The 14,778-nt window shown below is 36.7% G+C and overlaps 1 protein-coding gene across 4 annotated transcripts in view; it reads left to right on the top strand.

The window, feature by feature from the left end:
• ARHGAP24 (Rho GTPase activating protein 24) overlaps positions 1 to 14,778 on the top strand; it is a 527,050-nt gene that overhangs the window by 370,028 nt on the left and 142,244 nt on the right. The window contains exon 1 of one of the 4 annotated variants that reach the window (XM_058296050.2): positions 4,917 to 5,005. The exons of the other annotated variants lie outside the window; for them this stretch is intronic. The gene's annotated coding sequence lies outside the window, so the exon portion shown is untranslated. Of the gene's footprint in view, positions 1 to 4,916; positions 5,006 to 14,778 lie in introns of those variants that run through there. 4 annotated transcript variants of the gene reach the window in all.

Below are 14,778 nucleotides of genomic sequence, written 5' to 3'. Positions count from 1 at the left end.
GTGACAATTGTACTGCAAAACTGTATTTTCACAAAGATTTATTTCAAATAGATCTAACAAGCCCAATATGTCCAATTTTAGAAGAGCTTTAAATGCCCAGGAATTCCCTCCCCTATGTTCACAAAGGGACGATCTTCAAGGTTTTCTCTATCGCCCTCCCTCCATCCCTCCCTCCCTCCTTCCCTCTCATCCTTCCTTCCTTCTTTCCTTCCTTTGGACAGTGGTTCATTGCATTTTTGGGGTAAAAAAGTCATTAATGGATAAGTCTTTCACACTCAGAAAAAAATTACTATCCAGTAAAAAAAAATGTTTAAAAATACAGTAAATTATGACTGTTTGAGAAGTGTTCAATCCCACATTTTTAACTCTGTGCGACATTTCCTGTGATAGGTTAAGAAGCTTCACATATGTAAATCTTTAAAAATCCAAGTTAAATGTTTGAAAGGCTAAAAGTTTACGCCTTTTGGATTACTCTAAATTTTTGCCTAAATTAGTTTCCTTGTTTCAACAGTATTTGCTCATCACTCTAATTGCTATTTTCATGAGGAATTTTTTCTAAGGCCCAGGAAAAGGAAGCAATTAGAAGGGAAAAGCAAGAGAATTGTGTTAATAGTGTTAATAAAGAAACTTTTTCCCATTCATTGATGAACTAGAAACATATGTGTGTCTTGCTCACCAGTGACCCCAGTTCTACCCTAAGTGGAAAGAGTTTAAAGATTTCAAGTCAGATCTCCATGAATATCTGTGTGAAGTTCAATACTATATGAGGAAACATTGAGAAGATGTCACCATTGGGCAAGCAAGCAAGAACCACATGAAAAACTGAAACAAACATCTTATTTCCTTTCTTCACTAACTGCAAATATTGACCTATGCTTCCAAATGCTATCTTCTTCATACTTTTAAACTTCAATGCAGGTTTCTTTTCAATATATGATTCTGAGATTTAAAAAATGAAGTTTCTGAGACAAAGAGAGGAAGGCTATGCATTTTTATTTTCTGCTGTGGTAATCACATGCCAGCAAACTCTTGCTGTGGTGTCTAAAATCCCCAAGTACCTCAGGAGGGGCAGTGTAATAATTTAAAATAAGCGTCCAAAAGTCTAAAGTCCCTTTCCATTTTTAATATTTCTGTATTGAGAGATAATTAAAAGCTTTGACATTATATATTTTTTTAAGATTTATTTATTTCTCTCCCCTCTCCCCCACCCCAGTTGTCTGTTCTCTGTGTCTATTTGCTGCATCTTGTTTCCTTGTCTGCTTCTGTTGTTGTCAGCAGCACGGGAATCTGTGTCTCTTTTTGTTGCGTCATCTTGTTGTGTCAGCTCTCCGTGTGTGCGGCTCCATTCTTGGGCAGGCTGCACTTTCTTTCACGCTGGGTGGCTCTCCCTACGGGGCACACTCCTTGAGCGTGGGGCTCCCCTACATGGGGACACCCCTGCATGGCAGGGAACTCCTTGCATGCATCAGCACTGCGCATGGACCCCACATGGGTCAAGGAGGCCCGGGGTTTGAACCGTGGACCTCCCATGTGGTAGATGGACACCCTAACCACTGGGCCAAGTCCATTTCCCACACAGTAGATTTTATTTTGTTGAAAGATCACTGTGATAGTTTCTGATTTTTTTTAAAAACAATCTTGTCTGCAGTTATTTTCTCAATCTTTCTTCATTCAGAAATAAAATGAGTCTGGGAATGGAAGACAGTAGCTATTTTACTTTGCCATATGTTATATATGTCACTGCAGATTTCACAATAGATTGACTTTTTTTTTCTTGCTCTTAGTTAAATATGATGCCACTAAAACAGCTGTGTTGTAATGAACTTTAAAATGAGTATTCTGAACAAAGTAGCTGAAGGCCCACCACCCTCTTTTATATAGATTGATTTTTGGGGTTTAGGTTGCTGGTAGTATTTGGTTTTTATGATTCTCAATTTAACTTGAAAAAAATTAACTAAACCTAGTTGTGTTGATTCTTTCTCTCCACTATTTATGTTGAACTATTATTAACTTTGTCAGTGGCCTGGTTATATTTCTCTGTGAAATTTTAATTAAAATATCTGAAACAAACTCATTCTATCTGCAAAGCTTTCAAAATTATAGTTTTCTCTCTAAGGCTAAATGTTGAGAAGATAAGAAGGTTGGTTTTAAGAAGGGATTTTGGATGGTGTACTTTGCAGGTGAGAGTTTTAAGAGCAAAGAAAAGGTCTAATCAGAGGGTGCTATTCTCAAATAAAGGTTGCAAAAAATATAAAAAAAGAGGGACTAAAGGCAGGATCAGTTCACCTTGCCTTGATAATTTGGTATGAATTGGTCTTCTGGACTGGCAGATACAATTTAAAGCTTTCTATTGAATCTGAGATTACAACGGAAGGGCAAAAACATATTGCTGTATGGGGCTGCAGTTCAGACTCTGCCTCTAGCTTTCCAATAATAAAATTGGCAGCAAGAACCAGGCATTTTATTACTACCCTTAGACCCAAGGGTCTGAAATTTATGATTCCTCTACTATACTCCAAACTGCTGTTAAAAAAGTCTTCCCTGCTGTATTTCAGGTTGAGAGTGACTTTCTTCCTTGTGAACATCCCTAAGGGTTTGGTAACTTAAGCAAATTAAAATAAAATAATGCCCTGGAGTGGCAGCCTACTGTAGAGAAGAACTTTGCATGCATTTTTTCAATTTGAAGGCAGACAGAAGCAAATGAAAAGAATTATTGGCACATTTTAAGAAAAACTATTCTTCTGAATCCTGCAAAAACTTCATATTCGAAAAAAATCAAAATGTATGATTTTTTTTCTAAATATACCTGCACTCATTATAAAACTTAATTTGCCTAGTAAAATACCCTCAAGAAGTATTTTGCATTCTTTCCTTCCTTTCCCCTGCTATATTAAAATCAAACTGTTCCTTTTCTCTTTCTGAGCAAAGTTATAAGTTTACTAATTTACTCAGAATAGTGGACTCTAGACTGTGCAGATCTTGATTGAAATACCTAGCCCCCCACTATTTAAGTGGAACAGCTCCCAGATGAATTATTCTCATCTGTGAAATGGGAATAACAGCTCCCTCATAGAATTATTATGAGGGTTAACTGAGATAATATCCATAAAGTTCCCAGCCCTGTGCACCTCATAGGATCGGTTCCTTTTCTAGTCTCCACCTGTCTTGGTCCCTTTCCCTCCCCCATTGCAATCTAACCTCTAAATAAAGCATACATAATTGAAAGGACATTAGCATGAACACCCAGATGCATTTGTTACTGAATTAATTCAACAGTGAACTTGGCATTCCATTCCCAACCTTTCCCCTTCATTAATCCCCATCGCCACCCCCCTCCAAACATGAGTATGCCAGGACACTGAGGGAACTGTGAAGACTGTGAAACCAGCCACGCACGTGAGCATTTTCTATCAGCGTTTCAGCTGGCTAGCTCTCTCTTAAAGACCCGAGAGCACTCAAGTTGTTCACAATTAACTGGCTCTGGCCATGTGGTCACTGTCATCAAGATCCGCCACGCAGAGGACAGCAGTTCAATAAAATCTTAAACTCTATTTTTAGCCCACTTGAAACAAACACTTTTCTATAAAGCCCAAGGAGTCTTCCCTGAGAACACAAAAGTAACTCACTAGCCCAGTATGAACTAGGGCAATTGGAAGGAGAAAAAATTCAGTCAGAATATGTTGTTGTTTTTTTCCCCACAATTTACAAAGCACTTTCTCATACACATCGTTCCATTTCACCCTCACACCAACCCAGGAGGTAGACGAAGAAGCTGATGCTAGCAACAAATACCTGTTTTGTAGATTATGAAACTAATGTTTAGGAAGTTGGTTAACTGGCTCATGTTTATATGACTAGCGGCTAATGGGTGAGAATAAAATCCTGTTAATGCAGTCAATCTAATTTTCAGTATGTAAATATGTTTCCCTGAGGAAAAAAAATACACTATTAAAAGAAATTATGTTTCGTGATGTACTTGCAAGTGTAAATTTTTTCCCTTTTCTTCTTATAAGAAAATAAAAATATGAGACAAAAATACTAGAGCAACTCTTCAGATAAACATGTGTAAACATATCTATATCTGTAATGAAAACACACAGGATAATTACATTTTATACAAGAAATGCCATCTTGAAGACCCCCTCAAAACTAAAATGTACGTGTCAAGACTAATCTTGAAAAGACAGCAGGAATTTTTATCAGAAATTTCAGCTCCTGAATCAATAAATCTTTATTATTTCTTATATGGGGAGTTTTGCCTAATTCCAACATGTGCACCAAAAGGAAGATTTTATTCATGTGAGTTGGTTTATGAATGGGAAATTATTTTGTTCTTAAAATAATTAATTTAGTTTGGGCAAATAATTTAATTTTCTATAACCCTTCCTTCAACCCTGTCAACCAGGAAGGGTGAGAACAAAAACTTTTTAGCTTGAAAAGGATGCCTGGGCAATTAAAATAGCTCCATGGAAGTCTGTGTGTGTGCATGCGAGCATGTTTGTGGGAGGGAGAGAGTGTGTGTGCATAAGAGGGAGAGAGACTATTACTTAAAGAATACCCCTGGGTTAACAGACTGGCTAGATGCCATTTTGGAATTCTCGGATTTACTGCTTTTCTGACCTCCTACTGTCCCAGCTCTAATTTGTGGAGTTGAGAATCTCTTGAAAGGCAAGGTCCCTGGAGGTTAGGGTCTTTCCTTGTCGGGCCCCTCCTGTTCCCGATACACTGTTTTTGTCTGTGCTCACCTTGTGCTGACCTTGCTGGACTCTTGAGTTTTTACCTGAGCTCAGTAGCTGGGGAGCCCACTTGGGCTAGGGAGCAAGCCGGTCGTTTCCATTCCTGGGTGATGGAGTCATGGGAGAAATTGCCTCGAACAAACACAGAGTAGAACCCGAGGCAGGCTCAAATGTGCTTTAAGCGGCTCAGGACAGAGCAGCTGCTCTGTCTACCAGCCTGCAAGCGCAGCCTCCGTTTGACACTGACCACTGAAGTGTGTTTGTGCAAGGTGAGAGCTGGGTGCTTTGTTGCTAATCTGGAAAGAAATTGCCAGGTATTGCTGTTGCTTGCATTTGATAATTTGAGATTTTTACATTACCACAAATTGAGGACCTAGATTATGCGTGGTTTTATTTGTGCCCTTGTTTCTGTCAGGATTCCTTCTGCCTTCCAGGGTATTCAAAGTGTGGCAACAGATTGGACATGGTGATGTTCTTCCGAGCTGAAATGTGATCATTGCAGTGCTGTTTTCTTGGATTCTTTCATTAATTACTGTTGTCAGATGATAGATTTTCTGTATACAGAGTTCTGATGCTGACTTGAAGGCATAAAGAAACAGCTTCAGATACAAATCTGTACTGTTATTTTTTTTGAGTAGTTACAGCAGTGTATCCTTGGCTTCACCTGAGTTTCAGTGGCTGAAACTTTGGAGAGAGTCCTGTAGGGTCTCATCTGGTAATAAGAATAAAATGGGAGTTCTCTGTGTTGTTGCATGCCAAAACGAAACTCAGTTATTGTGTGTGTGTGTGTGTGTGTGTGTGTGAGAGAGAGAGACAGAGAGAGAAAGATAGAGATTTTAATAAACTTATTTGAGAGCCAGAAGAAAAACAAATCATTTGCTATCTTTCCATGTACTTACAATCAACTTATAAATCTTTTTAAAAATCATTTAAATTTTATAACATCACATTCTGTGTACACAAATGACAATACTACTGTGTTCGTTTCTGAAGGTTAACTCAATCAACTTAAACGCTTTTTAAAAATCATTTGAATTCTATTACGTCACGTTCTGTGTACAGAAATGACAATGCTACCATGTGTATTTCTGAAGCTATGTGGGAGCACAGAGTGTGTATTCACCTTGAGCACAATAGGAATAAAAAATGTGTTCTTTTGTAAACAGACTGGCCTTAATCCTGAACCAGTTTTGCATGATGGCTGCTCAACTGAAACTGTAAAATATGTAAAAGAGATACCTCATACTCTTGCGTTTGCAAACATACCTTGGGGGTTTGTATTCATGAAACACATTTCCTAGGAAAGCGAAAACTAATAGAATTTGATATGTATAAACAGGATGAGAAAAAGTTTAAAAAGCAGTAAACTTAGAAATGAGGGGAAAGATATTGTATTAAAATGAGGAATAATTATGATGGACTACCATAAAATATTTCAACTACTCTAATTTTTATGTGTAATGAACAAACAGTAGCATGCTTAAGGAAATTCAGACAGCAGAAACAAAGATAGAGCAATAATTCCTAGTAAAAAATCTTAGTCAACCTGTAGAATGTACTGCTCTGTCTTAATTCAGTTAAATTCTGTTGCCGAGATAAATAAAATTAATATAAAAATATAAATGTATATAAAGATGTTATTTAACATTTGTCTCTAAAGACTTTGAAAACTAATAAAAAAAATAAGTTATATTAAAATGCACTGAATATTAAAAAGATTCAAAACACTAAAAACATAGTGCATCAAAATCTTTTGTCCTGCTTTTGAATGATATTTATTTTCAGAAAGAAGATAGTAGCACTCTAAATGAGAATGTCACCTGTTCTACAAACACATGGACTCCTAAGCTCCTTCTACCCTCTCTCCACAGTTTCTTCTTTTCAGATGCTGTTTATAAACACTGTAGAATGGCTAGTAGAAAACTCCTGACTCTACCATCCTCATGCTTCCTATATGAGTTAAGAACTAATAGCAATAGTTTCATTTGGCAGATGTGAAGCTTGAGGTACACAAAGGATGAATGATTGGCTTTCCCATGTTAGAATCTGTACTCCATGGACTTTTCTGCTGCCATGATCTGAAGTTTGGCTACTTCTTCAAAAGGATTTAGCGTGCCTTTATCATCATGACTGAAGCATGTGATGGAGAGAGGGCCTTCATATCACTATTTTGTAAATACGAGCCTGTTCATATCTCTATGATGATTATAGTCCAATATGTTCAAATGTGGTGTCCATGTATACCCATCATCACCTTCCACTTACAAAAGACTAGAAATTGAGTCACCTGTTTGATGAACCATGATCAGTGGAAACAGCCAAGAGGAACCCTGAATATTATCTGTGTTTATTCTTTAGATAACTAGCTTTCTGCAACATGAAAAGAGGTTTAAAAGGTTTAGAGATTATAGGTATTGACCTAAAAGCACATGCCAATCTGTTCAAACACATTTACCTCTATGCAGTTAAGCTCTCCTGGTTAAGGGAAAAGATTAGCCTTTATTTATATACTTGATAAAGTAGCTCTAATTTTCTAAAAAAGGTTAAACAACATTTTTGTTCTCTCTCCCTCTCTTCATTCTTTCAGCTCTATACTTTTACTCTAGACTTTAAACTTATTAAGATCTTAATTTACTGAACTTTTGTTCCTTTGACATCCCCTCAAATTTTGGGGGAGGATGGGGGCAAGAAAAAAATTATAATTTATCTACTGGAATGGGGAAAGATACACCCACTCTGAGATCACTGCCCACTGTCTGATCAGAAAAATGGGTGGCTAGTGGGGAAGAATGGGATAAATGACTACCAGTCAGGCAATGGCAGTATGTACTGTGCCGTCTAGTTCTGCTACTCAGGCATCCTTATCCATCTACTGTGTACCTAGGCTTGGAAACCTACGGCCATAATTATTTACACATCCTGACACAGTTATGCTTTCACAAAGACTTTGGGTAAACAGAGATTAAATATTATTTGCACTATTTCGGTTTGGCCTAAAGTGATATCAGTAGTCTTATATCACTTTACCATAGCCAATAAGTTCTATTCTGCCAATTAACTCCTCCCAGACTATTGTAGGTTCATGTAACGTAATAAGTGCTCTCACACCTTGTAAGTATTATGACTAGGTTCCTTAATGCAGGCCAGGGTTATTTGGAGAGGAGAAACATGGCAGGCAGGGGTGTGATGTGACTGCCACCCTGGCAGGGATCCCTCTAAGGGCCACACAGTGTCCTGATAGCCACTGGGCTCCTTGGTTTCCCTGTGCTGCAAGGACTTGGTAGCTGGAGTGGGAGCAGGTGGCAGCATGTGATTCCCCACTGCAGACAAGAACTTTAAATGGTTTCTGCAAGTGTGCTCAAGATGTCTTCCTCCTTTATCTTGAATCTAGTGTCTCTTTTAAGAAAAATGGAAAGGGTAGAATATGGTTGCTAGAAGATGGGCCCCAATGGTGACTGCCTGCTGTCCCTGGCCACCATAGTTGACACTCACCAAACTAACTTATCTCAAATATATACATTTTAAAACCGACAAAAACAAAATTCCTGTTTTTTAAACATTTAAATTATTTATACTAGAACAGACTTCAAGCCTGATCCCAACATCTACCCCGGGCCCTTTTTGTACCCTCCCTGCAACACACACTAAACCTGGTAAACTGTAAATTTAAAAAATACTAACAGCAAATTAAACCCAATTCATTTTAGTAGTCAAACAATTCTCACAAATATGTAATTCAAATAATACCTTCAAGATTGTATAATTATACTTTCAAATATTTCTAATGGCCAAGGAATCATCGATGGGAAATCATTGCAAAGTTCTCTATGATAGGTATTTAGGACCTAAAGGGAATTTCCAAGAATTCCACTACAACTTGTCAAAATTAACAAGAAGGGACTTTTGCATGCTTTTTGTGGTTGGAATATTTTAAGATCAGCATTTTTTTAGTATTTTGGTGATAAAATGCAAAACAAACTGGAGGCTGTCCCTCATGTAGCTCTTATTCTCTCCTAGAATGGAGTTTCATTTGACTGAGAACTCTTATCAGAGCACGCCAATGTATTAAGAGATTAGCTATAAAGAAGTGTCTCCTTTCCTTTCTCTTAAGTAAGAACTAGCACAAACAGTCATAGACCCTACTTAGTATCTATCGTTTTGCCCAGTGTGGTATTTATCTGGTTAGTCTACTGTGGACAACAGTTTCTTGACGCCAGATTTACTCCACATGTTCAAGTACTTCTCTTAGCAAACTCCACAATACTTTTTGTTTTTTAATTCAATACTTTACAAAAACAAAAGAAGTGGAAGGACTTTATCATCTTTAAAAAAGGTAATGGATACATTTTACTGGTACTATATGACTACATATTATTTGAATTAGATTCTAACAATGGATCCTTCCAAATCAGGTACTGGAAAAATCCTTAATTGGGCTGGAATTATTAAGGAATTGTCTCTTTGCAGTTACCATTCACCTTTGAATGGAATCCTCTTCTGATACTCACTAGTTACTCAGTAAATAATTGCTAAGTGAACAAATAAATGAACACATTCACTAAACTTATTGGCAGAATTCTCTACAGATCCCCATAAGCCTCTTAATGCTGAGGTTTCTGATCTGATTTTCATAATAAAGAAATTCAGAAGAAACAGAGTAATGTATGTTGTTGATTTTGCTCAAACAAAAACCTGAATCTCCTGTCACTTAAATATATCCATCACCAGCCATGCCCTTATAAGCAAACATAAAATGTGGCAAGTGACGTGCATAAGTTGAGTAGCAATTCATTCTTTTGCTGAGCTGGCAAAACTGTCATTCACAGTGTTCCAGTTCCTCCAGTTAGCAGCAATGTGCAGAGATCAAAGACCTTTTAACAGTTTAATAGGACAATTTATACAGTTAGAACAAATTAACATCTGCTTAAAAGTACCCCATAATCAAGAAAGGATACATCAAAGAAATATTTTTTCTTTTTTTAACTTTTTCTTTTCATTTTGTAAATATTTGAGAAGAGAGAAAGCATACCTATTCTGTTAAAATGAAAATGTGATTTTTTAAATCCCAATTTAGTTTCTCCATTTTAAGTGCTGGAATTTCCATAGGAGTATAGCGTGTAATAAATGTGGAGCTTCATATTAGCGGGGTAAGAATGAATGACTCAACAAGAGGTATTGGTAAAGTAGAAGAAACATTTGGGGAAAAAAATAAGGGTCTATCCATCACACCAAATAAATCCCAGATAAATGAAATTTTAGATATAAAATATGAAACTCTAAGCATGTTAGAAGGCTTTGGTGCGCTAACTTGCAGGGGGTGGCTGCCATATGCATGATGTCACTAGGCAGCCATAAGAAGGAGCAGAAATGGCATCCTGCTGCTTGAGAGATGCCTGGGCTTTGTGGCAACAGGGCAGATTCCATAGCAAGAAGGTAGGTGTCGGAAGTGGTTCTGGACTGATCCTTTCTCTATGCCATCTGCCCTAGTATCTCCTATCTTTCAGGTTCCTAAAACACATATGAAGAGGGAAAGCAAAGAGAGGATAAATTTAAAGCAGTAATTTATTTTATAATTCCAAAGCTGATGTTTATGTTTTATGCTGTTTTGCTTTTCCTAAAAAGAGGAAGAAAATTGTAGACTAATTTTTAGTCCTTAAATTTCCTGTCTCCTAAGTCTGAAATTTGATTCGGGCCTCAAAGTGGTTTCTGATTTATGATTTCGGTAGGTGTGACAATGGGATGTGACACAGTCAGCTGTGCAGTGGCTCTTTTGAGTTATCAGCCTAGACTGACCTCGTTCCCAAAACCATCAAGAAGTGCGTGCTTGGTAGGGTGTAGGAATGCCTCAGATGGAAGGCTTTTTCTTTGGGGTTAGTGAAATATTTCTTCTTCTTCACTTCCTATTCCTCTAACTAATATCTTTATCTTGGAATTCTTCCCCTCCCACGGCCTTCCATACTGTCTTTACACCATCTTCTGACCTGGGTAAAAGAAGCACATCATTCATGCTAGGTTTCTCAGATGGGCAGGCTGTTTGGACAATGTGCAGTGTTCCCAGCAAAAGATTAAAGCAAATCTGCAGAACTTCAAAAGCCTGCAGTCATTGAAAAATCACAGAGGACTACCTAGTCATATTTGGAATTTCTGCTTTGTGGGTTTGTATTAGCTAAGAAACCCAGGAAGGTTTTTTTAAGCTTTTTTTTTTTTTTTTTTGGTTTATTTTTAATGAAAATTTGGAAGGTATAGCCAATTTTGTAAGGCAGTTGTGATGAACTTAGTCAAGGCCCTGAGAAAGAAAGCCAAATGTGTTTATGCTAAAATTTAAAAGTAGGGCATTAAAAGTTCACTGTCAGTCAAAAGAAGGTGATTTTAACTCTCAGGAAGATATTATACTGGGGTCAGATAGACCTAGACTGGAATCTGTGTACAAGATGTGTGACCTTGGGAGAGTTCATTTAACCTTTCTAAGCCCCAATTTTCTCATCTGTAATATTAACATAAATTATTTGTAAGGATAGAGTAAAACTGGATTAATCTAAGAAGACAATCAATGAGCTAAGGAGTAGAATAGAATATAGACTGTGAATGGTAATATTTTAGGAAGTAGTATTACCATGATTTTATGGATGATTGAGTCTTTTCTAGATTAGGTAGAAGGTGGGACAAATTAAAAAGTATAAGCAATAAACCTGAGAGATAAGGAGAAGGCAAATTTTATTACAAAGAATGGAAATTTGATTATCATTGTATGCAGTCTCCCACCATTTGCCCTAAAACAATATATTGCTTATTTTCACATAGCTGGTGTTTATTTATGTTTGATGAATAAATAGATAAAGGAAAGAATGTAATAGCAGAAAATAAGCGTGAAAAGAATTGGAAGAATACATTAAAGAAAACGAAAAAAAACAAAAACAAACCCTTAAAAACACCTCCAAGAAGTCTTCACTGAAATACAGTGTATTGGGTGGTTTTATCTATAATTTACTATTTATCTTTCTATCTATCTATTTAACCATCCTTCCATCCATATATCTATACTATCTTCTCCCTTTATTATACAATGCAACAACACACCAAGAGCTGTTATGTTAATTACATAGTTTATTCTTTATCACACTCCATAAAGTGGAGATAGTGAGAAACCAGTGTTCCTTGAACTCAGGAAAGAGTGGAACACCTGTCAAAGCAGAAAGAGAGCTGTGAAGTCAGCATAGTTTCTAGTAGAAGTCAAAGAGTAGAACCAGAGCTCAAAATAGAAAGGCCATTAATTTTGAAGATATGTCAAGATGAAATGAGTGCCTCTATGTAGAGGAGCTTTTGACATTTGGTGAGTGACAAGAATTTATCACCCCTTGCTTTGCAGGATGTTTCATATCCCCATGTCTTGCCCATTTGTTGTGAAAACCCAAACACCCTACACTTTTCCAAACAGGTTCCATTCCCAGTTTGGAACCACTGAGAGTATGAAAATATAGGTTGAACTATTCAGAAGTGCTACAATCAGAATAAAGATCCTAGACTTCCTTGGATCAAAGTATGCTTTTTACTCTTTGCAAGTGAAAGCATGGGTCTGTGATACCTTGTAAGTAATTTGTCGCTTTGCTGAGGAGTGTGTTTGAATCATGCTTTCTGAGAGGTTGATTTGTAGGGACCCAATACTTAGCTAGTGACTAAAATTAGCTTACCCAGTTCATTCCTACCCCCTCATATAAGTCTAATGTGGGTTTACTTTTTTCCCCTTGTAACTATAAAATATTTAATAACTCTCATAATACGATTTAAAAATGTAACCATTGTGATGTAGCAGTGGTTAAGCACCTGCTTCCCATATACAAGATAGTGGATTCAATCCTCAATACCTCCTAAAAAAAAACAAAACAAACAAACAAACAGCAACAACAACCAACTCTCATTGGGGAGCAGATGTAGCCCAGTGGCTGACCACTTGCTTTCCATGTACAAGGTCCTGGGTTCAATCTGTATACCTCTTTTAAAAAACAAAACAAAACAACAACAACAAAAAATCCCACCTTTGTTCCATTGTGGAAAAATGAGTTTGAAAAGAAAGGGAATTGCTAGGGTTGCTAATGAGGTGAAATGAAAGGGAAGAGATCAAATTAAATGATGATTGCCAACCAAGAGCAGTTTTGGATAAATTATGGAATTAAAATTTGGTAGTATAGGTAATCTATAGCAAAATGAGTCCACAAAACAGCAACAGTAACAACTATAAAGTGATTCATGAAATTTGTCAGTGCATCTATAAGCTACTTTAGTCCTCTGTTTATAGAATTATTAAGGGGTCACTCCAAGTTTTTAGTTATGTTTCATTTTATGAAAGAAATTATATACTCTAGAGATATTTTAGAATTTAGAGATTCATAAAAATTTCATGCTATGTTCCTTGAGAGTGTTGGTACATGTTTATTGGTTCACATTTACTGGGGAACTAATAATAGAAACCATGAACAGTAGAGTTAACCTGTTTCATCTTCAACACCTGCAATGACAGTAGGATCACCAAGATCTTTAGTTTTAGGCAAACCTGGGAAACATGGCCTATAACTTTGTGTTACCTTTTCCGTTATGGATACTACCCTCACATTTCCTCACATTGTACTATATTTGTGGTACTCCTAAAATTTCTAGTTATAACAGAGAAGAGGAAAAAGAAGTGGTGTCAGGAAAAAGTCCTTGCTCTGTTAGTGCTATAAAGGTGATAATAATGGAAATTCCAGTTAAATGCAGAGTGCAGGGCTGGCTATTTTACCTTCTTGCTACGCAGGTGTACCAATGGATAAGCAATATAATTATCATCTCAGAGCTGCTTAGGAAGGCAGAGTCTCAAACCCTATCTTGGACCCTCTGAATCAGAACCTGCATATTTTTTACCATGCACCCTAGGTGTTTCATTTGTACATTCAAGTTCTGGAAGATTGTTCTAGCTCACAGAGTAACAACCCCATTCTCAAATGCCAATGTGGGGAACAAAAAAGAACAGTTAGTATGGAAAGGGACCTCATAAATATGTGCATATTGCGAGTATGGACCATTATTCTAGCACAATTATGACACATATTTATAAAGCTACATTACTTTTTTTTTAATTAGAGAAATTGTAGGTTTACAGAAAAATCATGCATAAAATACAGACTTCCCATGTAATGCCCTATTAGCAACACTTTGAGTTAGTGTGGTACATTTGTTACAATTCATGAAAGAACATTTTTATAATTGTACTATTAACGATGACCATTGTTTACAATAAAGCTCATTGTGTTGAACAGTCCTATGTTTGTTTTGAAATTTTTTTCTAGTAACATATATACCTTGATCTTTGAAGGTAGTTTTGTTTAGTTCCAGTGATAATTTTTTCACCTTCTTGTAGATTATCCCTCCTGAGTGAACTCAGAAGATCATTGTATCTAGAGTTATCTCAGATCATTTTTTCCTACACTTGCTTTGGTTGCATAAATTGCTTCTTTTCTGTCAAACTTGTCTACAATTGGAGTTGACCCAGCTAGCTGAGTCATACATTTTAATTCTGAAATAAGGCTCCTAGAGAAAAAAAAAATCTACTAGTAATGGGGAAAAGTCATTTGAGTTTATAGCATCATTTTCTAAGTGATTGAAAACATGTGGTGAACTTTTGCTTCTTCTGTCTTTCCTTTCCCATGGTCTTTGTGCTTTCCCAAAAATGTAATTCAGCAAAAGGTTGTGACTGTGTCGTCAATGTTACATGCAGACAAATGGAAAGAAAAAATTTTAAAGAAAAGAGGCGGAATTAAACTTGTCCTGGAGTCAGCTTGGGCCAATGCTCATAATAGCATGGCAACAAATTCAGCCTCCCTCAAGGAACTCAAGGTGTTGGGGAGTTGAAGTGAGAAATGATTGTCCATGGAATTAAAATATGTCAGGAGAAATCTTCTCCCCTAAAACACAAGCTATCAGCAATTAAGTAGCATGATAAGCTTTGAGTTTTCTGACGCTAGTTTTATCTGCACCTTATGTAGTAAAGGCATATTTTGAAAATGTACCA

This window comes from Dasypus novemcinctus, chromosome 1 (assembly GCF_030445035.2).
Source record: "Dasypus novemcinctus isolate mDasNov1 chromosome 1, mDasNov1.1.hap2, whole genome shotgun sequence".
Taxonomy (NCBI): Eukaryota; Metazoa; Chordata; class Mammalia; order Cingulata; family Dasypodidae; genus Dasypus; species Dasypus novemcinctus.
The sequence above is the reverse complement of the archived record's forward strand: the minus strand, read 5'-3'. Positions and strand labels throughout refer to the sequence as shown.